Source organism: Syngnathus scovelli, chromosome 2, assembly GCF_024217435.2.
Source record: "Syngnathus scovelli strain Florida chromosome 2, RoL_Ssco_1.2, whole genome shotgun sequence".
Taxonomy (NCBI): domain Eukaryota; kingdom Metazoa; phylum Chordata; class Actinopteri; order Syngnathiformes; family Syngnathidae; genus Syngnathus; species Syngnathus scovelli.
Genome location: NC_090848.1, coordinates 2,747,477 through 2,773,241, shown reverse-complemented (window position 1 = coordinate 2,773,241; position 25,765 = coordinate 2,747,477). Strand labels below are relative to the sequence as shown.

Genomic DNA, 25,765 nt, shown 5'->3' with positions numbered 1-25,765 from the left:
TGTACCTAATAACAGGCCACTTTATTAGGGAAATATCATGGTCAAAGGTCACAGGTGTCAAGCTCTAGTCCTGGGGCCGCATTCCAACATGTTTTCCAAGATTCACCTCGTGTATTTCCCTAATAAAGTAGCCTGTTATTTGGTACACTTGAAAATGGCGGTGTACCTAATGGAGTGTCCGTGTGATTCCCTCGTTAAGTGCACCTGCGTGAAAAGTTTTAGCTCCTGAAGAACGTGAAAGAAGCTAAAACTTTTCACGCAGGTGCGCTTAACGAGGGTCACTTGGAAAACATGTTGGAACGCGGCCCCGAGGACTAGAGCTTGACAACCTGTGACCTTTGACCATATTTCCCTAATAAAGTGGCCTGTTATTAGGTACACTTGAAAATGGCGGTGTACCTAATGGAGTGTCCAAGAGACGTCACAGCTCAAACAGCCAATCAGGAGGTGGGGGTGAGGGTGGGTGTGGCACTTTTCACTTTCACTTGAGCTTTTTCCCTATTGGCCTGTGATGCACATCACTAGTACAAAACAGTGCATACGACTTTTGCCAGTCATGTCAAAACAGCCAACTGGTTAGTGACATGGGCTCTTGCTCAGTAAGATCTTGGTTCGATCCCAGGTGAGAAGCATTGATTATATTATGCAATTAACCCTTTATTTATTTATTCTTTTTTTTTTTTTACCTCGTGTAGTGTACCTATTGAAGTGTCTATGAGGTGTACCTACACATATTGTCATATAAAGCAGTTAACCAAATGTCAGATTTTTATGTTTTAATTGGCAAAAATATAAAAACAAGGAATAAAACACCAGACAAGTTTTAACATAAATGTTTATTAAAATAATAATAAAAGTACATTTCAAACCAGCAATACAATGTGAAAATGCAGTAGATATATTAGATAAAAATATTTAGGCGTATATATGTATACATGTTATTTAAAAACTTCTACAAGTGTTATAAAATCAAGATTACCCAAGGAGAAGCATAATCTCCCCGAAAGTCAGGATTCGTTCAATGTGCATTAACGGCACCTACTGGTTGAAGTCATATGAACTGAAAAAAAAACGAATCACTTTAGGAAGTGATTCGTTCCTTCTCGTTCACTAAAAACAAAATCGTTCTTTTGAACGAATCGTTCACTCACGAGCCAACACTAACAGCAACACACACATAAACTGAGTATGTGCCGATGCCACAATATGAAATCTCAAGATTCTCCGATTTGCAAGTAGCTGACCAAGCCTTGCGCTAACTGACCTGTGGTTTGGCGATCCTGTTTACAATGCCGCGGCACACTGGTTGTGAAACACTGAATTAGATTGTGTGTTTGCACAGGTGTGCACAACACAACACCTATCAAGGACAAATAACTGGAGACGTGATTGTGTTCACAATGAACCGATGGCGTTCAAACATTTGTCAAAACCCAATGCTCCGTCACTCTGTCACTGACATTTTAAGCCCAAAACAAAAATGGTCGTCCAGACGCAGACCATGTTTGACTGCTGCACTATAGAGCTAGCTTTGATGCTAACAAACGAGTCGCAGATGCTGCAGGAAAAAAGTTTGAGCTCTTTTTAATGTGCCAATTTTTAATGTCACTCGGGCCTTATTATGGCTTTCAGCATCCACGTCCAACAGCGCTGATTTTCCACGGCTGTCCCAAGGTAGCGTTTAAATGACTGGGACGTAGACGTAGCGGGTCTGCTAGTGCGTGTGGCCGAGATTAATGTGGTCTGTCAGGCAGCTGTAGCGGCCTCAGATGTTTCCTCACACTCTTACTTGAGGAGGCAACCGGTTCAGGTTCGGTCTTTCTTGATGGACTCATCATATGTTTCAGGGACGGGCTGCGAGATCGTCTTCCCAGCGAGCGGAGGGTGACCTTCACCGGTTTGAGAAGGAATTCCGCTGAGATGACTTGCGTCACCCCGGACGGGCCTCAAGAAGCACCAGGTTGAGATTTGCTTCCAGAACAAGCGAGCGAGGACTCTCAGCTCAGCTCGGCTCCCTGCGGAGGATAAACAATACGTGACTGTGGGGAACATCAAAATGTGTTGCTGCTCAAAAATTGCTAAAAGAGATGACTTTCCCATCATGTGTTCACATTAGCATTAAGCTAGCAGTCTAAGGGCATCTACTATGTGCTTGCTGGAAATGTCATTTTCAAATCAAAGCAAAAACATTTGGAAGGCAGGCTCGTCTCACCAAGTCTCGCGGCGGCCCAGATGGTCATCAGTGCATTCCAAAACAGCCCCAGGGCCCATTATCCGCCATCTTCATTGCAATCATACATTTGGTAGCGCTCATTAGCTCACCTCAAATCCCACAGCAGCGCACAAGTGCGCCTCCCAACACAGCATGTCCAAAATTCAAAACGTTTTTTTGTGGCTTATTGTTGCATGTTTTAGGAGTCTTTTCTGCTGTAAATAGTAACTCTGAGAAATGAGCAAGATTAAATGATGTTTTTCCAAACCAAACAATGCTTTGATACAGTCATTCTGCCCGTGCGAAATAAATTCAAGCTTTGCTCGGAACGACTTCTGCTTCAATGGTCGTTTATTTTACACTGAACAATTCCGAGGCTGCAAAAGTCGAAGCGAAGTCAGACTGAAGGCGGCTCCCTATTGTGCATTCATGTCGAAGCCATCTTTCCACTCAAAGCGTCTCCCTGGCCAGGCCAAGCCGGTCCACCCCTCTCCGAGTTCCCCACCATTAATCACCGGGCCTTTGGAACGCTCTGAGCACGAGTTCTAAACCCAGTGGGGCAGCGTGACAGGAAGCCAAATTGAGGGGTTGCGATGCGAGGCAGAGCCGGAGCGGGCTGGCCGGGTGTCATGTTAGCGTCACAGCTTGTGAAACTAGGGGGATTCGGATTTTGGGGATCCATCGGGAAAATCTGTTAAAACCCTTAAAGAGCCAAAACCTGCACATGGGTCATGATATACACTCTTATGGATCCAAGCGAGAGACGCCAACCCCCTGTGGCGTCAAGCCGACAGTCGTGCTGGAAAAAATGAGGAAAATTCCCCTCAACAGGCTCTTTCCATGTGGTACAGTCAGCAGCCGCTATTCCTCACGAACCTTCTTTGTGTCGTCTACCTGTATTGTCCGCATCCGTGCAGCACACCGCCCCCTGGAGGCAAAAGCACACACAACAAAATCTCAGCCTTATTTACCCGGCACATATTAGTGGACAGCCGGCAGGGGTGCCCTGGAAATTATGCATGACCTGCCCAGGGAAAGAGGGAGTTGTTAAAACTTCCAAATATGTCTGCTTGCTAAAGATGGGGGTGGGGGGAGAGGAAGACAGTGCTGGATTCCGGACATTCTTGGATGTGTCTGCTGATTTATGACGCCACTGCTGCTCGGGGCTCGCTCAGCACGCATTCTCCTGCAACAAGCAAACAGCAGACGGCGTCCAAACACGGCAGCGCTTGCGACAAGGCTGACCTCCACACACACAAACACACATATAAAATCTGCCTAAAAGAGCCACACAAATGAGATTGGTGTCCATTTTTTTGAATGTTGAAAAGATGTCAAATTTCTAATACGCAATGGTGGAAATTTTGCAATAATCCTTTTTCATCATTTCAGTTTTGCTCATTTTTGAGGGTGTGGCTAAAACACATGCCTCTCCTCCACAACAAAAAAAAACCTGGAGCGATTTAAGCCTTTAGAGCGCCTCGTCGTCAACCACGAGCGTGCGTACCTCATGCTAGCTAAACATAATGTGACTTTCAATTCTAAATGTTTTGCTCCAAGCAAACATTTCCGGCACGATTCAATCTCTCCCCTATTAGACGATTGTCGCTCTTCATCTGGTCGCTTGTTTCCTTTACAAGGCCATCACTATTCACGGTATTGTCATCAAGTACTCGCAAGGGATCTCTCAGCACTGCAGCCTCAGTTTAGCGCAGAAGCTATAATGGTGATCGATTTGGACCATCTCGCCTTCACCAAAGTGCAACAAGTAAGAAATCACCTGCGGCAGGGGGAACTTAGACGGCGCTAATGGCACAGATAAAGTTCATTACGTCAGACGGGAGGTTCCCAGGCTGGAGAGATGCCCTCGGCTCCTCATTCCACACAGGCGGAGCAGCTCTCGTACTATTTCAAAGTCAAGTTCTAAACATGCAAAATGACCCTCGACCTGCCAGCTCTGAGCCAAATATACTCGCCAAGATGGCTTAGCGGGAGGAAATCTGGCAAATTTGACTTCCTCCATCTTAGGCAGCGGTTACGCTTGCTCGAGATCAATGACATTTGAAGTACTCACTTTTAAGGCGGTGAGGAGAGAGTCTCCGAGCTTCTTTTTCTTTTGCCTCGGCGGAAGTCACTTTAATGAATGAACTTGCAATCATAACAATCATCTGGCTAAATGTCACACGCTGAGCCGTATCGATCACTCATTCGGCAGTCAATGGCTTCATCGCACGAGGGAAAAATAAGCACGAGCTCGCATTTTAAGAGAAATTTCTTTTGCAAAGCCGCCAAATAAATAAAAATGAACGCCATGGGAAATTATTATATAATGACACGTATTTGCGAGGGAGCAATTAGCTTTTGGGATCAGAACAAATATCGTTTAGTTGTTTGGAAGAACTGGAAAGCAAAGGGGTAAATATGCACAAATAATCAAAGAAGGACGCTTAGTAAAGTCCTATTTGAAAGTGAAAGGCTGCAGCTAATGAATCGACTCATTATCCAGCAGCACATTAGCTTTGCATCCCCAGCGGATCCCGACCCGGCTGCTGTGCACACTGAGCGTGCAGCAAAACAAACAAAAGCTCTCCTTCTCTTTCCCTGCGGCGAGAAACAACACGCGCACGCTGCAATGATGAACACTTGCTCCCGTTTCTTGTTGAACCCTGCTCATTTCCCACAGTCGCAACCCCGGAAACGGGCAGCGGCTCGGGGGGAAGATGACTGATGGCCGCCTGTCATCATGTTAGGGAGGGCGCCCGCCCGTTCCGAGGAAGGAAATATGTGCAAAGATGGCCGCTTGCCTCGAGACTGGCCCGGCCTCAGTTTTTGCGCGTGCACGCTGCGCGCCTGCATTGACGCGCACAGTTTAGGAAATTCAACAGCTAGGAGAGAGAAACTTCCAAGTCTTCAATACTCGCTTGTTGCACAATCAGCTTGGACAAGATCTCATTAGGCCAAAAAAATTCTACCTCTTTCCACCCCGATGGATTTTGTAATGGGAGATGCACAAACAAAGGAGCGCGGAACGTGGAACGAGAGCAATGAGACGAGCCCCGCTGGGTTCTGCGACCCAAGTGATGATGAGCACGAGACAAAATAACATTGGATTTTGCATGGAATCCAAATGAGCGCCTCTTCTCGTTTGGTCGTCGCAGGATGGCGCTTTCCGTCACGCGCGCTTGTGTGTGTGGGGGGGCTCAGCACACCATCACTATTTTTCACAAATGTCAATATTTGAAAATGCCTGACACGCTCTATCAATCACATACGGTCACCTCTCCTCTTGTGCGCCGATCAACCGGCTTGACTATCCGGTGGCGTTTCTCTCAATTTGCGCTATCCCTCCCCTCCCCGTCCCTGCAACACGTTGCTGCGTTCCGCTGACGGATTTTGCTTTTCCGAAGATGGAAGCGCGTGAGCAGCTCTTGAGCTCATCATTAAAAAAATAATAATAATAATAAATAAAACGAAAGTGCTTTGCGTAACTGTTATTCTGCTTGGTTGGCCACATTACAATGATCCCTCGCTACTTCGCGTTTCGTTAATCGCGGCTTCACTACATCGCGCGTATTTTTTTTTTCGAAATTAAAAAAAATGTTAAAGTCAAAATAAAACTTCTAAATTGAGAAAATATGTGTCTAACTTTAGGACAATGTAGTATTGCTCTAAATGTTTGTTTATATTCCTTTAGAAGTCCGTTTTCGCGTGTTAGCGTCTTTCCGCTAACTTGTAAGCCTGCCCAGTACTTCTTGTTGGTGACCGTACTTCGCGGATTTCATTTATCGCGGGTGGTTTTTGGAACCAATTATCCGCGATAAACGAGGGATTACTGTATTACATTACTTTGTTGCTTTAAAATGAGAAGATAAGGCTGAAGAACTCATGCACTCATATCAGGGGAGCCCCAACAGGGGTACAAAGACTTCATTTCACATCACACCAATTGTTGCCTGGTCCCTCCAGCTGATTGCAAGTAGTGGGGGCACTCAAGCTGTCCTGTAGGAAGATTTTCACTTAAACATCCCCTCGTCCCCACCCACCCTCAATTTAAATGCGTCATTACAGAAAGGTGCACTTCAAATATGCAAATCAAACATCTGGCGCTTGCGCCGCAAACATGGATTGCTCTTGTTGTCCTACATCATAAAAAAAAGAGGGGGGGCTACCTTTGAAATGTGATTGGGATGCATCCCGCAGGCCCCCTTGGCGCATTTTATTTTCGCAATTGTTTGCATAAAAGGGACTAGCGATTGCTTCCACCTGTTTTTCTCTCCTCTTCTCTTTGCAGCCCATCCTCCCCCCCCCCCTCATCCCCCCCTCCTCTTCTCTCCACCCTCTGCTGAAAGCCATTACAGAAATACAATTTCTAATACCTCCGCACAGGCCTTCGATCGACTGCAAACAAATTTATATTCAGGCGGTAAACAGAGCGCTGCGGAGATTTATTTATCGAGTGTGCGGGAGAGAAACAAGCGAGCGTGTGAACCCTGAGTAACCTCGGAGCTGACGTGAAGACGGATGGGCGCCCCATGCAAATGCATCTATTGCGCTCGCTCGCTCTCTCGCTCGCTCACATCTCGGCCTGTGGAATCCCATTAAGTCCCACGGCTGAGGCCATATTTCCAGGCTCACGGGACACACTTAGTTAGCAAGGTGTTCATTACCACTGGAAGCATTTTTGCAATCGCTAAGGAGCTCAAGGCCACAGAAGAAATGGTCGTCCAAGAAAACATCTCATTTCACAAAAAGCTGTCACTATATTGACGCTTGGTGATGAGCCATTAGACATTCATAACACAAACATGAAAAGCGCTGAAAAGACTTTTGTTAGACACAACGTACAGCTCACCACGTGTACGTGTGTGACTTTATTGATCATTTATTTGATTTCAATATATTGTGTTTTATACCCAAATGAAACGTTTGGGGTTTTTATTATAGGAGCACATTGACCCCCCCATAATCAAAATATGAGGTACACAGGGGGGAAAATGAAGGGCTGCACAATGTTAAATTCATCGCAGGCATTTTTTTTTCTTGCACGCATTTTGACATCAACATAGTTAAGTTACACAGCTTAAAGGTCAAATTGGTGTTAATCAATAAAAGTGCGTTTCCTGCATGACAGCGCAATTTGCACTTTATGAAGTTGGTCTCCCGGGGAAATGATGAATAAAAATGAAAAAACAGAATTTCCAGCCTAATTTGCCTCAAGTGTCTCCTCGCAAAACAAGCCAGACTCATTGTCTCCTCACACGAGGTTTATGGGGGACAAAGAAAGTTTCTTTGTCATTGTTTAGAAGAATTACAGGAAAGCCGACCATAGTCTAAGGCCCGCCTCTTTTTATACGCGCAAGCCAACCAGAGCGGGCATGGGCATTATTGCTAACAACTGCATTATTATTATTATTATTATTATCACTATCATTATTATTATTATTATTATTATTATTATTATTAATACTTTTATTATTGTTTTTTTAAATGAAGATTATTATTATTTGTCAGGAATGAGTTGAGCCAGGGCGACCAAATGCAGCTTGAACCAGGATTTATTGCAGGGAAAAGGAGTTGGAAGGGAGGCAGGTGGGGAACGAACGACACAGACGGGAGGAAGACTCACGGCCAGCAAAACAGACAGACTGACCGACATGAAGTCCCCTTGGACAAGATTAAAATTCTGACCGTGAGCCTTCAGACAGACCGAGGGAAAACCAGATGACACGAACAGGAACACTGGGCACGAACAGGAATGGACACAACAGTAGACACCGACAGGGAGAAACACACGGGCAGGGCTTAAATACACAGGGTAACAATAGGAAGCAGGTGACAGACATTATGGTAACGAAAGGGGTGTGGCCGAGCGAAGTGGCACGGGCGTGACAATTATTATTATTATTTTAATGATTATTATCATACAGCAAATTTTTAATCGCACTGTGTCACATTTTAGGGGTGACCATTTATGGGCAGTCTGGTGCCCTGCATTAAGGCGGCAGTTTTTTATTTATTTAATAAAAATTAAAAAAAGCAATTGAACAGAACATGCGTCTCTATTCCAGTAGCAGTTTTTGAAATGACACTGCTGTGTATGGAAATAAATTAACTTGCCTCAGAAAGAATTTAACTGAGATATTATAGAGTCAGCCTTGATATAAAAATGAAACCTTAAAGTTTATGTGGTCATAAAACTCTTGTGTTGAAAATTTATATTCTTTGGCTTTTCAAGTTAGCATAAGCATGGCTTTAGTGTTTTTATGTAACTGTTAGTTTTTGTGTGTGTGTCTGTGTGTGATGTTTTAACCTAGAACCAAAGTCCAGTAAAGGATTATTTTGATTCCGCTCCTACTTTGTTCGTTTGTGCTCAAAATAAAAAAACGGCGCTTGCGCAATGCAGGCCCAGCGGACAAACTCATCCACTTGCAACTTCTTGATCTCTGTTTGTGTATTTGTTGGGGACTAATTAGAAATCTGCTGCTGCTGAACTCCTAACTGCGTGTAAATAGCAGCTGTCATGACCTCTGAACCCATTAAGTGTGCCTTTCACATGACCCGCGCAAGCAAACTGTGGAGCCTGCAGGCGCCCATTTACATAAACCATTAGTTGCATCAACGCCGCTTGTATCATGCAAATGAAAGTCGGTATTGTTGTAGTGAAAAATCATCTTGCTATTTGGGTCTCTAGAAAAGGGAGCCGGGGTGGGGGCAGGGGGGGCGAGGGCAAGAAGGCCCCACGAGTTGCTTGGCCCTGCTGGAGTTTCTCCAAGTTTCCAGCAGCTTCATGATTTTTGCATGCTGATGTTGATGACACACATGTCCAGCCATTGGCGAGTGGGTGGGGGTGGGGGGCACGCCATGCATCCATCCATCCATCCAACCTCGGAGAAAATGTCTCCTACCCTCGGCCACGCGTGACTGCGTGCGCGAGAGGCCGGCCACGAGGTGAAGCACCGTCCAATGATGATGCAGGTCACAACGGATAACGACTTCCTATCCGGAGAGGAGTTTGCACTGGCTGCAGCCCAGCCAGAGGGGTCATGGAGCGGCTCCACTCGCCCCGAGGTCTGCATGGTGCGTGGAAAGGCGGACGCACTCGCACGCACTCGCTCGGCACCCTCCTCCGTTCTTCGCAACTTCGGCGCGCGCCGCCTCCTCTCCTCAGCCGCGCAATACTTTCGGGGGAGCTCCACACATGGCTGGCTGCCGGTCCCCACGACTGCAGCGACGTTGCCCGTCCGTGGGAAGTTCGCGCATGAAGGAGAACTGGAGCGCGGAGAGGAACGTTAACGGAATCAGGAGAAAAAACTTGGGCGGGCGGGAGTGGAGCAAAGTGCGGGTAAGTCGCTGTGACGAGTGAGTGCTGATTTGCTGGCTTAAAAAAGAAAAAGAAAAAAATAGAAAAAGCAACATGCACATTTCAAATTTGGTGTAAACTTTTCGTTGACGTGAGCAATGACGTAGATATCTGCGTCCTCGCCAGCTACACATGAAATTGTCTCAGTTAAAATGTATACAATTGAAAATGTTGGTTTCTGATGCAAAACATTTTGGCAGCCTTAGAACTTTTAAGTTGCACAAAAATACTTTCTCCCATGCCTGTCATGAATTATATTTAGCACAAAATAATTTTTCAAATAACTTTATGTTGAAACTCTTCTCTTCATTCGACACACCTGCAGCCACCAATACAAGAATTTCATTTTTTTTTAAAAAGTAAATCAGTTTTAGAGCCTTATTAATTTGACATGTTTCTTATTTATAGCTTGTGTAAAATTGCAAATGTTTCTAATATCAAGCCAATTCGTTTTTTTTTTTTTTTTACTATTGCTATGGCCTAATATTAGTGGCTGCACTATTAATCAATAGTATAAATAAATATAAACAAGATATACATTTTGAAATTCATCTGATCTGCAGATTAGGAAGGTGTACCTGATAAAGTTTTTCACTTTTCAACACACATGCTCACAAGTTTACATGCATGCGCGTTGCATCATGGGTTCAGAGGAACGAGAACGAGAGGAGCATCTCGGCCTCCGTGTGAGCCTGATCAATGATTTGCACTGGCTCTTATTAGCCTTTGAATAATGCATCATGCCACAGAAAGTTGAGTAAAAGTTGAGTCGGAGCGCCGGCCAGGCCGAGTATCGATTGCTCGTCTGTTTGTAATGAAAGCCTTTGTGCATTGATTTCAGTTTGCAGCACCTTTCCACTTGTCCGTGCACCTTTTGAACCTAATTGCTGTCACAGATCATCATTCTCCTGAGTTATGAATCCCTGGCACAGAGCCAGAAGAAGAATGCATATTCCTTGGAAAATAACAATCTTCCAAAAAAAAAATGACCGACCATGCCAGTTGGTCAAGGTTCCTTCAAGGTGGCAAAAGGCTGCAGATGTTCCAAACCAGAGCAAAGCGTACATTCGCAAGGTCTTCCAAGGAGCTCACCTCTCGCAGACAAACTCAAATTGAAAGCTGGAATATGAAGACCAAGGTAGACATAAGGACAGATGAAGACTTTGCTTTCATCTCTTCCATCATTTTTTTTTTCATTGCCAACTGTCTTGACGAAATGTGCCAAGCTGTGAAGGTTCCTTGCTGCTCCCAAAAGTGGGCTGACAACCTGCTTCCAAGCCAACGTGCATTTCTTCATCAGTGCTGACTCAGCCCTCGGCTCAGGACGTGACGGGCAAGGTGACAATGCTCACGAGGGGCGCAAAAATCTTGAGCCTGCCCAAGTTCCTCGAACGTCCTCACGACCAGCACGAGGGGTGGCGTGGGGCTTTGGCATCTCGGCAGACGTGCCGACGTAAGCGCCTCTCCTGGCCATTCTTCAATTAGGCTCTGACAGCGGCTGAATTACTGCGGGCCGGACGCCCAGATGAGCGAGGCGACGAGTATCGATCCGCCGTGGCGCGGTCGCGGCCGGTCCAGGCCCGCACGGCTGCCGCTCGGCCGCCCGTTCTGAAACTCGCCGGTCATTGCTCAAACATTTACCCGGCCGGATTCCTTTTTTGCCTTCTGGCCGGCACGGCTTCCATTATCTTTGCGGCCATTCATCAGCCGGGGCCGCCTGATTTGTTCATTGGGCGCACCTCTTGCACGCCTAACCCAGAAACCTCAGCGGGAAGAAGAACTGAGATGTTTGTCATTGGCGAGGAAGTGTTGAAATGATGTGGGAAGACGGACGGCAATGCCACGCGGGAGGGAGCCATTTTGGGAAAAGTTCGGGACGGGAAAGAGTGGACAACATTTTCTCGGAGGTGTCCGGCACATTATTTCACAAGGCTGAGAAGATTCATCAAGTTGTGCTCCTGCTTGCTTTCGATGACGCGAGAAGGTTCCATGTTCAGTCCGTTCCTGATGGCTCCTCGCCTGCCTTGAATGAGCCCAGGAAGCCACTTAGCATCAGGAAAATCTCAAAACACAAAATGTCCAAAATAGAATAAAAGCCGTGACTCATTTTGTGGTCGGAATGTCAGCTCAACATTTCAAGTTGGGCACTTGACAAAATGATTCAAGTTTTGTGAAAATGGCCTAACCCGCAATTTCAACTCGGTTTCTTGCATTGTCCCCGAACTTCAAGAAGTCAAAACAAGTCAGCAAACAACTCCGAGATTCCAAAAACACCGCTGGGAGTCTCCGGTATGGTTCAGATAATCAATGGACGGACGGATGGATGGATGGATCATTTCCCATGTCTGATGATCATTTTTGTTTGAACTTGAGAATGTTTTGCAGTATTTACAAATGAGCAGGATGATGTGCTTGTCTCACAAGTGTCTCTCTTGTTTGCACTCAGGACTCAGGTGGCCGTCCACCTCACTTTCGGACTCACGTGTCCGACAGGAGCACCGAGCTACCCGAGAAGGGAAGTCCACCTCGGCAAGTCGCCTAAGGTGGCCGGAAATTTGGTTTCCCACCAGATGAGGAGCATGTGGAACCCAAAGGCACGTTCTCGCGTGTGTACGTCGCCCGCCCTGCCACGCACGCGCACGCACGCACGCATTTTCAGCCCCAAGCGAGCTCCAGGACGTGCATCGGGCTGCAAGATTGGATGTAATTGCTTATTGACGCCCAGACGGCATTATTATGGATTTTGTCATCGTGCACGGCTTTGCACGCGGCTCACATTCAAATGTGATCATTAGGTTCGCAGAAATCACACATTATTTATTTCATTTAGCCACAATATATTTTTTTGACTTCTGCAAGCTGCTTTTAAATTAACGTGCGCCGTGATTAAAAAAAAAAAAACATTTCCGGCTTTAGTGAATTGGCACATGCGCGTTTCCGTCTCCCTCGCTTCCGTCCATTTCAAATTGAACGCCGCTCGTTGTATTTGCGCGCTTTTAATGGATTAGCTTAGATAAAATGCCTACACAAGACGATCAATTCATTTAAGTAAAAGTCGTAAGCCATCTTTGGAGGTCCTAATAATTAATAAAGGCGCACGTGTACGTGCATGTTAATGACGTGTCAAAACAAGTCGAGGGGGATTTTGTGCGCGTCTTTATTGCGCCTCCTCGTGCGGCACAAAATGAGACTTGTGCAGACAATAACAGGCTGTCTGGGCTGCTTTGCACATCCACCAATAAAGCGCAAGTGTAGGCCGCTCTGATTTACATCTCATCGACGGCAAATGATCGTAAACCCGCGCACGGCCCTTAAACGTTGGCGCCAGATGCAATGCGCTTCGATCATGTTCACGTCTATTTTAATATCACAAAATGGCCCATCAGCTCCTTTCACTTAATTTAATGGAGTGTTTTGTTTAGCTAAGGCGCGGCAACGGAGATCACCAAATCGTCGCTCCGAAATCAAATGTTCAATTTGCACTCGCAAAGTGCGTGCGTGCGCCGCCCGGCAACTGGCTAAACCAGAGTTCACCTTTGACCTTCATGACCCGCGTCCAGTTTGGGACAACAATGACCCGGTCACTGGCAAAGATATACTGTCGACTATTTGATCTTTAGGGTGTGCGCCGGTCGGCCGGCCATATGATGATGAGCATTTCCGGGCAGGGCGCATCTCCTGCAGCTAACCTGCTTTCGGCTTCATCTCTTATTTTGATGAACCGAAAAATTTGCCGGCTCGCTTTATTACCTCGCTGGATGAAAGTGACAGCCCGAGTGGGTTCGGCGAGACCCACTTGGAATAACAACGCTGACAAGAGCAACTCGTGTTTTGGAATATTTCATAGCACCGGCGGCAATAAACACTAAAGAAAACCGCTCGAACATCTATTTCATTTATGTGAGCTCTTTGTTTGCATTCCCTGGACACTTCATTAGGTACCCCGGCAGAACAGAGGAGAGCGTTTCCTATCAATGACGTATTCATTTTTTTTTTTGGTTGCGGCTGTCAAGAGTTCCTACATAATAGGCGTCATTGTGAAGTTATTTATCGCGAAATGCATAGTAGGCTATACGGGGGGTTATAATAAACCAGTATATGGAGCGGGGAATATTCTTGTAAAGGTACAATTTGCAAGCGTATGTTTTGTAGTTCCATATGAAATTCAAATAAAATGATTTTTTTTTTTAAAGTACAAAATGTCCTCCTGATGTCAACAATATAGAATGACAACGATTTTTTTTTTTGTTAGAATTGCAAGAAAACATTTAATAAATTCCAGAGTAAAAGATGAACTCGCTTCATTTTCAATTTGCACCGAGGAGGAAAAACATCATTCTCACCCCCATTGAGTTTCCCAAATGGACTGCTAAACAAAATGATAATTTCTGCTATTATTAAACAAGTCACGTGACCGTGTTTGTTGTCGAGAAGTACCGCGAACCGTGCAATGAACCGTATTTATTTTGATACTGTAAAATGAATGCTGCTCAACAAAGAGTGTTTACTTAGTGTGTGAATGATAAAAGTGAGATGAAAGTGAAAAGAGGAGTTTGGGTGAACTATCACTTTCATTTCATTGTGTGGCAGCCTGAGCACTTAAATTGATGAAGCGCATTGTTCGCTCAGACCTGACATTTACTTCCAACGCATTTGAGTGTGACGTCGCGCTGATGAATTTTTGCACTGGCGTAATTTGTGTGTATGTGTGTGAAGATGGATGCCAAGCCCACCAGACTGACATCTGCGCTCTCTCCCATGCACAGACACGAGGAGAAGGTGCGTGCATGCGCCGATGAACGGGAAATTGAAATAGTTGCAGCACCGCATGGCAGATAAGTTGCCGCCCCACTTTTTTTGTCACATCGAAATGCCCGCGCCACGTAAACTATTTTAATCCAAGTGGAAACATTATCCATAAGTGCAATCATTCAAATAGGATTTATTGAGGCGAAGGTTATGAATGACGTCACTCATTTCGAGATGTGCGTTGTAACCGAATCGCTCGTCAACATTTTATGGCCGAAACTATATTCATTTTAAGAAAAGGCACACAAAATTCCCTCGACAGAAATTGTAATTAATTAAGAGTGTCGGAGTCAAATGAACGTACGCTTAAAACTGCTGGCTTGACCCAGAAGTCGCTTGCAAAAAAAAAAAAAGATTTGGGTTAAAATAATGGTTTTGTCATAATGACGCAACTTCCTGGGTCAGACCAATTTATATATTTTTTTATTCTGGGTGGCAAACAAGCGGAATTAATCTAATGAATCGATCAAGTGAAGCTTCAAAGCTGCATGCGAAGATTGTTGAAGTAATTGCGCATACTGTTTTTCGCTCTCTTTAATTCTTAAATTTGATTGCCAAACAAATTATGTGTCAAAGTCGAAACGAGATGCGCGTGTGCGCGCTTGCGCGTTCCAATGCACCGACTTTCCAAAGAAATACAATAGGCTGAAATATAGAAAGCTTCATTTCCCAACCGCGGAAGCTCTAACAAAGCTCTAGGCGGGCGCCCATGCGGGCAAACATGCGGCCAAGACAGACAAGGCAGGCAGGCAGCCAGGCTCGCCTCTCTCCTTCCACTCCACTCGAGCCTCCAGGGAGCAGATGTTTGGGGACAGCTTACATGCTCAGCACATTCCCGTGCGCACGGCAAACAGCCACACTCAGCACTTCTGGCCGCAAGAGAAATTTGCGCTTTATGTGGGAGGCCGGCCTTTGAGTTGACGCTTCTGCGGTCCGCCTTGCAAGCGCGGGGGTGCACGCAGAGGTGAAAGTGTGTCAAGGTCGCACGGGACCGTTATCAATTCGAGTACATGGCTCGTGCACGCATCTGGCGGGTGGCGGGAGCGCGGTCAGGGCGGGGCAGCCGCAGCCGCCGCATACTGGATTCCATTTGCTGTCATCATCATCACCACCATCACCCAACTTGGGCTTGCGCAAAGTTGCACACATGCGCAAATCTAATTACAAGCAGTCACTTCAATGCGCTAAAATGGAAGAAATGTTGCTTTGGGTTTTTCCCCCCGCAAGCTTCTGCTCAACATAAGCGCGCGAGTGATGCTATATGTGGCCTGTAGCAGCAGGTTAGCACCTCTAAACAAACCGTCATCAATGAGCCTTGCGATGCTTATTTGTCTGAGCGAAAGCACCCCGCGCGCGCGCCTCCTCGTCGTCGCCTTCCTCTTCTACCCCCGGAGCGGGGTTGCCATGGCGACAGATTCATAGACATATGGGAGGAGAGCCGAGAAGGGAGGGAGTGGTGGGGGGGATGCAGGAGAAAGGCTGTGATGCGTGCGCGTGCACGAGGACCCGCGCTGATGTGTCTTTCTTGTGTCATCTGTCAGCCGCCAGCATCGTGTCAACCCAGCTCGGCAACAGTTCATGAACTTTTCTCAATCCGATTCCTGTCAGCCGCCGTCTTGGCTGTATGTCACTGAGGACAGACGCAATTGATCGTCACGCTGTACAGTATGGCCACACATTGCACACCCATGACGTCGTGCTAGGTGTCGCTGTTTGCTCCATTCAATGTTTAGTTCCAACACATCGTGACAAAAAAAGTAAAGAAAATGCAAAAGTACAAACTATTTTAATCCCGCCTGAAAATAAGTGATCTGATCATATCAGCCAATCAGATCATAGCTTGACAGCGAACCTCACAAACTTGTCTGACTCTTTTTCCATTCACCTCATTTACGTCCATCTTATAGTCTAGTCTACGAATTGTTCCTCAGCTCGCCAAGTGATAGAAGCCGATGACCCCCCGAGCCCTGAGCACGGTCATAGGCAGGTCATCTCTGCTGACTGGCTGACCTCTAAAAGGACATCTCCAAGAAAGGGCCAATCAGATCTTGCTTCTTCCCCTCCCGAGGCAGAGCACGCCCCCCCTCCCCAGCCCCTGCCCACTCAACCTCCCCGGCTCATCCGCAGCCTCCATCACATGACCAGGGTGAGGCGTCAGAGGGAGGATGATTGATGATGCTTTTAGTACCTGTTTAGAATGAAGCTGTCCACGCCGCACTGTAATTACCCACTCCCAGGCGGCAGCTGCCCAACATAATTGCTTTTTGTTTGTTGACCTGCTTTATTGCGCAGAAAGATGCCTTTGGTTGGTTAAGAGGAAGCGAACAACGCCGGGTAGCAGACACAGGAACGCACACTTGCCGCATGCCACGGACGAGGGGCCGACTCACCGTGAGAGCCCCCAAAACTTACATGTTCTTTGCTTTAAAGCAAACGTGTTCATATAGAAACGTTTGATCCATCATGATTGGCTTCACTCACCCTAATCATGCAGGGCTCCAAAATAGATCCCTGTGGAACGCCATACGACAAAAGTCAAAGCGAACACAAAAAGCCAAAGAGGATCCAAACCACGACCAGTATTCATTTGGTAATCCTCAAGAAGCATTTGAAGGACTTCATCTAGCTCAGGAGATTTGGGAAGCACCTCCAGCGTGGCAATGCTCTCTCTGGACAGGAACCGATCTGATCTTGATCTGGATATCGATACCAGGACAGACAATAAGAGGTCATGTCAAATTGGATCCGAATGGAGAACTTGAGGTGGATCTAGCGCCACCTGTGGCAAATGGGCTGATGTCACTGATATTGTCCACCTAGCGGAGCTTGTTTGGGCATAGCCCGAGTTTCTGGAATACTGAGAAGTCCTTGCCGGCACATCTTTGGCTCCAGTCCCAAGTCAAGTCTGAAAATGTCATCACCTGCGGCTCGGTAGCACGAGCGACAACGATGGTCGTATAAACACCCCCCCTCCCCCCGGTGAAGAACATAAATTTCGCCTCCATAAATCCCGCCATGCACGTTTCAGCTTCAGCATTGGCGTCGGCGCTTCTGCTCCGAGCGAGCGTCAGGTATCACGGCGGCCGTATGAGCGGCTTTCATCCCGCGCTCCGAGTTCTCACATAACTCAGGCGGGCGCGTAGCCTTTATCGCCGCCTCGTAAATAACTGGGCTACGGTCTGATAATGTCGGCGTAATGCCTAGTCAATAAAGCCCCCGCACGGTAAGAGGGGCCTTTTGGAGCCTGCCTGGCTGCCATACATAAATATCAACAAGAGCATGCAGATTGATGTGATGGGCATCTCCTTCAACGTTGGCAGTGGCGGCGGGCCCGGCCCGGCCCGGCCGGCTCAAGGTGGTCCGCCGTGGGGGCCTGTTTGGAGGAGATAGTGGCGTGTAATGAGGGGCTGCTGAGCGGATAGCCTTGACTGATCACCTGTGAAAGGCACACACACACAAATGATGGCACGGGGACACACTGTGGCACGCTGGTTCACCCCACGTGTGCGCAGTCATTAGCAAAAGCCGCACAAAAGCGCATCCTCCCCATTTGAAGGTCATTAGAACGTTAGCATGTCCACTCCCAGATGAACTTTGATTGCTTAAGCAGCTGGAATGTGAGGAGTTCTTTGGAAGGGGGGCTGCATGGGGACTATAGTCTCCTCCTACGCTTCTGTGGCACAACTTTCTGTCCTCATCAGGATGGAATATTTGATTGGTTTGGTGCCCCCAAATCTAAAACATCTCTGTTGTTCTTTTAAATCTAATCAGAGGATGAGGAGCTTGCATCGTCTGCCGGTGTCCATTGAACTGCACTGCGGCGGCGGCGATGGGATCAAACGGAGCCCCGGGGAGACACGAGATGCTGACAGCCCTGTCGGCGGCTTGAGCGAGGATGTTTGATTGTGATCCATGAGCTCGTCGGAGCTTAGACAAAAGCAGACGGTGACGCCAAACGGGTTCAGAATGGCCGCCGGGACCGGATCTGCTCAGATTGACACACTCGCTGGGATCTAATTGGCAGAACGGTCTTTGCGCTCGCAGTTGGATAACAAAGATTTTGTATCAAACGGCTGTGACGTGATTTGAAAATGAGCATACGTTTTCAGAATAAACTAAATGTGTCATTATTCAAAGGCAGACATGACGTCCGATCACCGGATTGACGCTTTTTAGCGATACCAGGGTGACCTAACGTCCCCCGCTGAAGCTAAAGTGGGAGCATCCGCCGTTGTGCATTCAAGCTAAACCCAAAACAGCACGAGCACGGAAACCTCGGGGAGAATAATGAATTCATAATTTATGCATGACACGTACTGCGGTGTAATACAAATTAATGATTTGCCAACCAACCTTGAAGTTGCTGGAAGGACTATTTCCCTTCCACGCCGCCTTTAATATGTTGGTGGCATTGCAGCGGCTATTTTTCACCTCAATGCAAAGACACGCAATTATCAAAAGATGACTTTGTAGTAATTCAATAAAGCTACCGGATAAAAAAAATCTCAACCAAAGTGCAGTTGTCATTTGTCCGTCATTTCTTTTCAACGCAATTTATCACTATTTTATGAAAACGCAAGCAAGCTTATCAGGATCTAAAAACAACTGGAAGAATGCATCGTTTGGAGTGGTGTGCAAACTAAGGGGCCGGGGCAGGGTCCCTATTCCAGATGCTCTGGGTTTGCACGGGAATGGAGACACAACGATATTGTAGGATTAGTGGAGACACAATATCAATAAATAAACCTCTAATTAGGAAAAAAGAAGCGGCGCGCAGCAGCAGTTGCAGCAGGCAGAATATCAATAATAGCACACACACACACACACATTCATCTGTGTGGTGAGGGGGTGGGCCTCACGTGGGCTTTGCCAATGGAATTGGCTCGCCCATGCGTTGCCGAGTCCCCCCATGCAGCGGCGGGCGGGCAGGCGAGCGTGCCCACTCTTGACTGTGCAGTGAACCCAGCGCAGGCAAGCTCCCCTCATTCTTCGCCCCTCCCCTCCGCCTCGCCTCTTCGAAGCAGCTTATCTGTACGCTGCCCTGAGTGTGCCTCTCTGTGACTCGGCCATGATTGATAGTAGCGGGGGTCCTCCACTCCTTCGGTGAGAGGCAAAATGGAGGAGGCAAAATAGAGGGGGGGGATGCAGAGAAGCCAGAGAGCATCAGCGCTGCACCACAACAATGAAATAGGTTTGCTCGCTTTCATAATTTGTTGGTATATGCAGAAAAAAAAAACTATTGGTGGACCAGTCGGTTTTTCTAATTTCGTGTATAGGTGTGCCGGTCGCTAGCTACCTGAATGTGCGTGCGTGGCGCTGACCCTTGCACGTCTCTCCCCTCTGCTCCCCGGAGGGTAATAAAGAGTGATGAGAGCGAGGCTGTGCCATCCGGCTCCACGCTCTCCGCATCATTTATCCCGCTCGCCCCTCCCCGCTCTAATTCTGCTTTAATAACCGCCACATCCATTCATCAGCGTATTGACGGCCACGACAGGTGCGGCGGCATGCGCTAACTCTCTGCCCTTTACTCGATTCACAGCCGGGGTCATCGGCAGGTCGCGCGGTCGATAATCGCGGCGCACCTCTGTCACCTCGGAGCGGCCTGCGTATCGATGGGTGCGAGAGCGGCCGGCGGCGGCCTCTCTGTCCGTGTCGCTCGGGCGTTAGCTGACAGATGACATGACAGCAGGGCGAACATCAAGTCGCTTGCCGCTCCTCCGATAAACTCGGTGGTCGCGTCAGCTCATGACTTTTGCGAGTTGTTGATCGAATTGAGGGGACGCCCTTTCCTCGCCCTCTCCTCTCCTCACGTCCTTGGCCACTCTGCCCTTCTTATGCAAAACATGTCCTCCCTCCTTCCCTCCCGCCCGCCTGCCATTGTCAGACTCGGGAGCACTTTGCTGCCGTGACGCATTCTTTCTTCATTTCAGCTTGACACTGACATTTATGTTCATTTTCTCTGCAATTGTGAGGCATCTGGAGGGGACGCTTGCCCTCCCTCCCCCACTTTTTCCCCCTCTTTTGCTCTCCTGGCAATAATTATTCATGTAGATTTGCACGCCACCGTGACCGAGCCTCCGATGAAGCCACCGAACAAGAATTGCGTCTAGGTAAAAAAGCCTCAGCGTGTCGACGGGGAACCGGAAGTTCCTCTTCCGACGCCATCTCAATTATCTTAAACACGCAGCAATGTCCATCCGTCCGTCATGCATGAGCACCTACTCCCCACATCCATTGCCCCGCCCTTCCGCAACCAACATGTGTGTTTGAGGGCTCTAATCTGCGGTGCAGGTCCCATCGGCAAGCATCATTGAGCTAATTAATAACATGGCACGGAGAGGGATGGCGCTCATTAAGAAGCCGCGGCTGTGCCTGCGTGCGGAGATGCCGCGCTCTTCCACACGCAAGTTGGAAAGGACGTGGTGAGGGGCGAGAAAGGGGGAGAGAGGGGGAGGGGGCCCCGGCCGCAGGCACGGCAAGGCACGGGGAGGCGAGGTCAGGCGACTCACCCAGGCGTGCAAGCCTTCCATGCACACAAACGCGCACCTTGACAGAGCCGGACAAAGACAAATGCACACAAAAAATATATTTTACGTATTTTACCGGAGAAGAAAAGAGCAACTTTAATGCGTGCCAGACGTCCAACAGAGGGCAACATCGAAGAGCACAATCCAGTCTTTGATGAGTTGGTAAATGCAATCAGGTTTTTTTTTTTTAAATATCAAAAGTTTTTGATCCACGCCCATCATGATCGTGACTCTCAAACACGTCCACGATAAATATGCAAAGTCGTGACAAATAGGACCAGAGCATATAATCAATAAAATAGCAACACTGGCAATACTAAGCTAGCATTAGCACTGTAAACGTAGCCACAGAATGGGAGCCATTGACACCTCACAGTTTCTGCTACCACTTGGCTCTTTTTTCCTCGGGCGCGCTGGTTTCTAATATCAAAGGCATAAGGTGGGGCAGATGGGGCTGTTTTTTTTTTTTTTTTTTCTAAAAGCAAAAATTCCACCTACTCCTTCAAAGGGTGGCGCTTGAAAGTTGACCGAGATCCTACAGAACCTTGACGCTCTCCATTCTTGTTATGCATTTCTGCTTGACTGCAATATCGTCTGGCTATTTACGCCGCCATCATCATCTCACAGGCCAGATCAATGTTTACCATTTCATAGCAGACGATGCCGAGCTGAAACAGCGGACACTGGATTTTTATTAGAAGAGGGCAGTCCTCTCCCGTTTGCCGCCATTACGTGTACGGACGCCAACGAGCACTTAGTCGCTCGCGCGAGGCAGCCCAATAGCTCAGCCTGAGCTAATGAAAGGAAGCAACAGGAGCAATTAGTAGTGTAAACAAACAGCTCACCCAGGCGCCCGTTTCCTGCCTCCCGAGCCTCAACTGGCGGCCCGAAGCAGGCGCTAATTGGGGGAGCCCAGACAAAATCAATGGCGAGGCATATACAAAGGCTTCGCCATTACTCACAAAGGCGGCGGTGACACGGCCGCGGCGACATCGTCGCAGCTTTGACCCCACGAGGCCGACGCGTCTCATAACAAGCCGGGGCTGACGTCTCACCTTGAGACTTATCCAACGGCTGACTTTGCCCAAGCATCCGGGGGCCGCACAACTTTGCTCTCTACGTCTAATTGATCTCATTTCCATGCCATTTGTGTGTCTGCCGACACGCTAATGGTCGCTTATTGGCAAGTGTGCGGCAAGCGTGCCGCCGCGGCCTGCAGACACTTGCCAAGGAGCCCGAGTCTGTCTCCAACCTCGCCCCGTGTGGAGCCACCAGGCAAAGTAGGCCTACTAATGCAGGAAGCGACGCTTCCAATGGCGCTGCGGGCACCGGGCAGCCCTTGTCTGAGAGCTGGCCCGAGTATCAAACAAAAAGTAGACCTGAAGCGGGACGCGTTGGCTCCAGCCTAAGCTAATGGAAGCGTATCATTAGTCAAGCCTCTAATGAGACAAGGCAAACGGAAGGAACATTTACAAATTCTACAAATAGCATCCGCTAACAAGGACCACTTCAAATTGAACGCACAAGGAATGGGCGGATGAATCATTTGGCGTTGGCTATGCAATCGCTCACTTGATGCATCACTTCTGAAAATAAATTTATATTGCGCTGGTCATCGTGACGCCCGCAATGGAAAGTTGAGCTCAGGCCGCCGAGCCTCTGCTACCCACTGCTCAAAAGGATTTAAACAAACTGTGTTGACCTTTGACCTTGTTTGGGACTTTGGCTACTAAAAACAGCAATAAACTCATGCATGAAACTATCATGGCCTCTTGTGAAGAATAATTAGTCGATTGAGTCAAAATAATGACAAGATATACATGCTACAAGCAGCAACACAAAAAGGTTAGCAGCCACAGTGTACTCATTAGCTAGCTAGCTAGCCGCCATTAGCACAGACACCACAAATCAGAGGTGTCAAATCCAAAAATAAAAAACCCTGCCGGGCCGCTTGATTGGAAGCACCTGTGATTAAAGCCAAACGGTGGCAGGCTTTTTACTCTCTGAATTAGACATCTCTGATTTAAATGTAAACATAAAAGAAGCAAAGCCAAGACACAACAGTCTGAAAGCAGGATCATTTGCATTTTAGCACAGGTCCAAGCCGAGCATTAGCAAGTCGAGCGTTGGCAGCAGCGTTGAAACATGTTGCTGCACAAATGGTTTTGCAAATCAAAGGCAAAAAAAAGAAGCATTTTTACCTGAGTAAAGTCCGACTCCTCATTTTTTTTCAGGCCCCACACATACACATCCACACATTGAGGCATTGTGTCCACTTCCTTCTTGTGGTATTGGCCCAGTTTCAAAATAAAAGCCTTTCCTATCTTTCAAATGAAAACATGTTCATAGAGGACATTGAGTCAATTTATTTATTATTTATTTACTATTTTATGTCAACTAAAAAGTGCAGTCCAACTGTGTGCATAAATTGAATTTTCTTATATTTGGTCTTTTCCAAGAAAGGTGCAAGTAGAAGAAAAGGGGGCCTTTGCGCCGCTGTGGGAAAACACACGCCATACCGTGGAAGCCCCGCCCCTTATTCTCATCAATTTCTCGCCGTCTGCACGCTACAAGCACTTGTACGAGTCCGTGCAGGAGATGAGCGTGGGCCGAGTACATTTCAAAGGAACTGCCAAAATATTCATTTGCAGGTGATGTCAACCTGGAGACCGCCTTCTAACACACACACACTTATATTAAAAAAAAAAAGCAATTGGAATATGTCATCATACATAATTAGGGAAAAAAAATGATTTGCCATTTTCCCACCTAAATGAGCAAGTGATAAATCTAAACAATAGGCTGCAAATTGATGAATGAAATAATCATGAGTTTCCACCCTGAAGGACATGCGAACGAATGCATTGATTGGAGCAGAGGAAATGTTCTCGGGTTGTCCTTGAGCACGCCGCCAACGTGAACGGGGATTCCTCGCGTCCGTTCTCCTTCCGATCAGGTGCGTCTGCTTTGCTGATCTTAGCTCTTCGCGCTCGCCAGTCAGTGATGAAGAGATTTGGGGCTGAAAATTGAACTTCAACATTTGGAATTGAGTAGGGTTTCATGCATGCCCAATTTCAGCTCCCATCAGATGGATGGATTTGCCCTCACTATGGCAAACTCGCTAATGGAGGTGGGTCATCCCATCCTGTCCTGTCTGGCATTATGGGCCATTAGAAAGTGGGGAGAGAAGGACTTATTTATCCTGATTTGATTTTATTTCTTATTTTTTAATTGTATTATTTATTTTTATTAATTATTTTATTATTTTTATATTTTTTATATTTCTTTTTTATATTTTTTTATTTCTGTATATATTTTTTTGGTGATTTTTTTTATATTGTATTATTTTATTATTTTATTATTTTATCCTTATTATTGATAGCTATTGTCCACCTGATGCAGGTAAGCAAAGTGACGGGCCAGGAAAGAGGAACCCGAGGAGGAACATAATGTTTATGTAGGAGACAAAGCCAGCCATGCAGCCAGCATCCAGGTTTTTAAGAGTATCCTTGATAAGAGCATCACTCAACTCTGAGAGGCCGATGTCCTCGTTCTCCACAAACGCACACGCTGGCTCTCACACATAGCGTATGAGTGCATTTGATACGTTCACGCTCATTGACAGAGGCGCCACTCAGCACGATGATGGATCCTCCTCGTGGGACGACTCCATACCTTCTTATTGACTAATTTGTTTTGCTGATAACTACCATTGAGCTCGACGTAGTGCTCAAAGCTGAGATGGAAGCAGAGGGAAAAATAATTCCTTTCCTTGTCGTCGTCTTCGTCAACTGATGAGCTTGTCAGCCATCTTGCGTATTGTGCAATAAGCCTCGGACATTTTGATACGATCTGCGACTGATATTGATCGGTCGTAGTAATTTGATTGATGCCCTTTGGTCTCGTTCCATTCATCTGTGACAACTGGATCGATGGATGATTGTTTTGAAATAAGAACAAGTCAACCCAACTCAAATTGAAAGTCAACCAAAATGCAACAAGCAATTGGCCGGCGACCATTCCGGGGCGTTAGCAGGGATTTTTGTAGATAAACTAAATGGAGAAGGCAGCAAAGGCATCACATCAAGGAAGCTTCTTTATTTCCGTCAGTCGCTACGTAATATCTGTCGGCAGACTAGGCTCGCGTTGGTCACGTGCTTCTCGGCTTTGTCAATAAACGGTCTCGGGCTGAGGGAGCTCCTAATGAATCAGAAGGCTTGCAAACTCATTTACTTTATCTGGCCGATAAAAGCAAGTGATGATAAGATAGCTAGCGGCCGCGCAGTCTCGCCGTAGCGGCCTGCCTCCGCCGCGCCATGCATTCATCTCGCCAAGATCTGTGAAAAGCAAAACTCATCACTCATGCGGCAGCCAGCGAGCGAGCTTCAAGGAATGCGTGAGATCTCACAAGATTGGCTGCGCTTATGAAAACCTTCATTTCAATACTATCGTAGCTCGAAAGAGTTCTTCCTGCACGGGCGGGGATAGGGGGGGCTTTTTCCTCCCATCAAGTTGACCCCTTGAATTGACACACACACACTCACTATTGGATTAGCTCTTGGAATTGAGGCAAGTCGGTTGCAGCGGCCTTGTGGGCCGTTTCATGCAAATAGCCCCACCTACTGGTGGAACAGGAGAACTGCAACAGTTACTTCATCTTTGGTCTGAAATAAAGGCAAATAACACAAATTTGGAATAAAATAACATTTTGGTGGATTTTTAAGTCGCTTCAAATAGCATTCATATTCAAATAATTATATAAAAAATATGTTAATATTTATATAAATATTATTAAATATATAAAATATAAATATAAAAAATATATCATTAAAAATAAATATATAAAAATATAATTAT

The 25,765-nt window shown here is 46.9% G+C and overlaps 1 protein-coding gene and 1 long non-coding RNA gene across 4 annotated transcripts in view; one reads left to right on the top strand and one right to left on the bottom strand.

Moving 5' to 3' along the window:
- The window catches only part of LOC125989336 (homeobox protein Hox-C4a), a 45,822-nt gene extending 43,278 nt beyond the window's left edge, over window positions 1-2,544 (top strand). For both annotated transcript variants that reach the window (XR_007488649.2, XR_007488646.2), the window contains exon 5: window positions 1,848-2,544. The gene's annotated coding sequence lies outside the window, so the exon portion shown is untranslated. The remainder of the gene's footprint in view (window positions 1-1,847) is intronic.
- LOC125989341 (uncharacterized) lies at window positions 819-25,521 on the bottom strand. Of its 2 annotated transcripts, none has more exons than XR_007488653.2 (4): window positions 23,110-25,521; window positions 3,237-3,398; window positions 3,089-3,140; window positions 819-2,015 (listed from the first exon to the last, which is right to left on the bottom strand). It is a non-coding gene; the product is annotated as an uncharacterized lncRNA (long non-coding RNA). The 2 variants fall into 2 exon arrangements; XR_007488654.2 differs by lacking the exon at window positions 23,110-25,521 and adding an exon at window positions 4,287-5,764.
- Window positions 25,522-25,765: the final 244 nt, after the last annotated feature.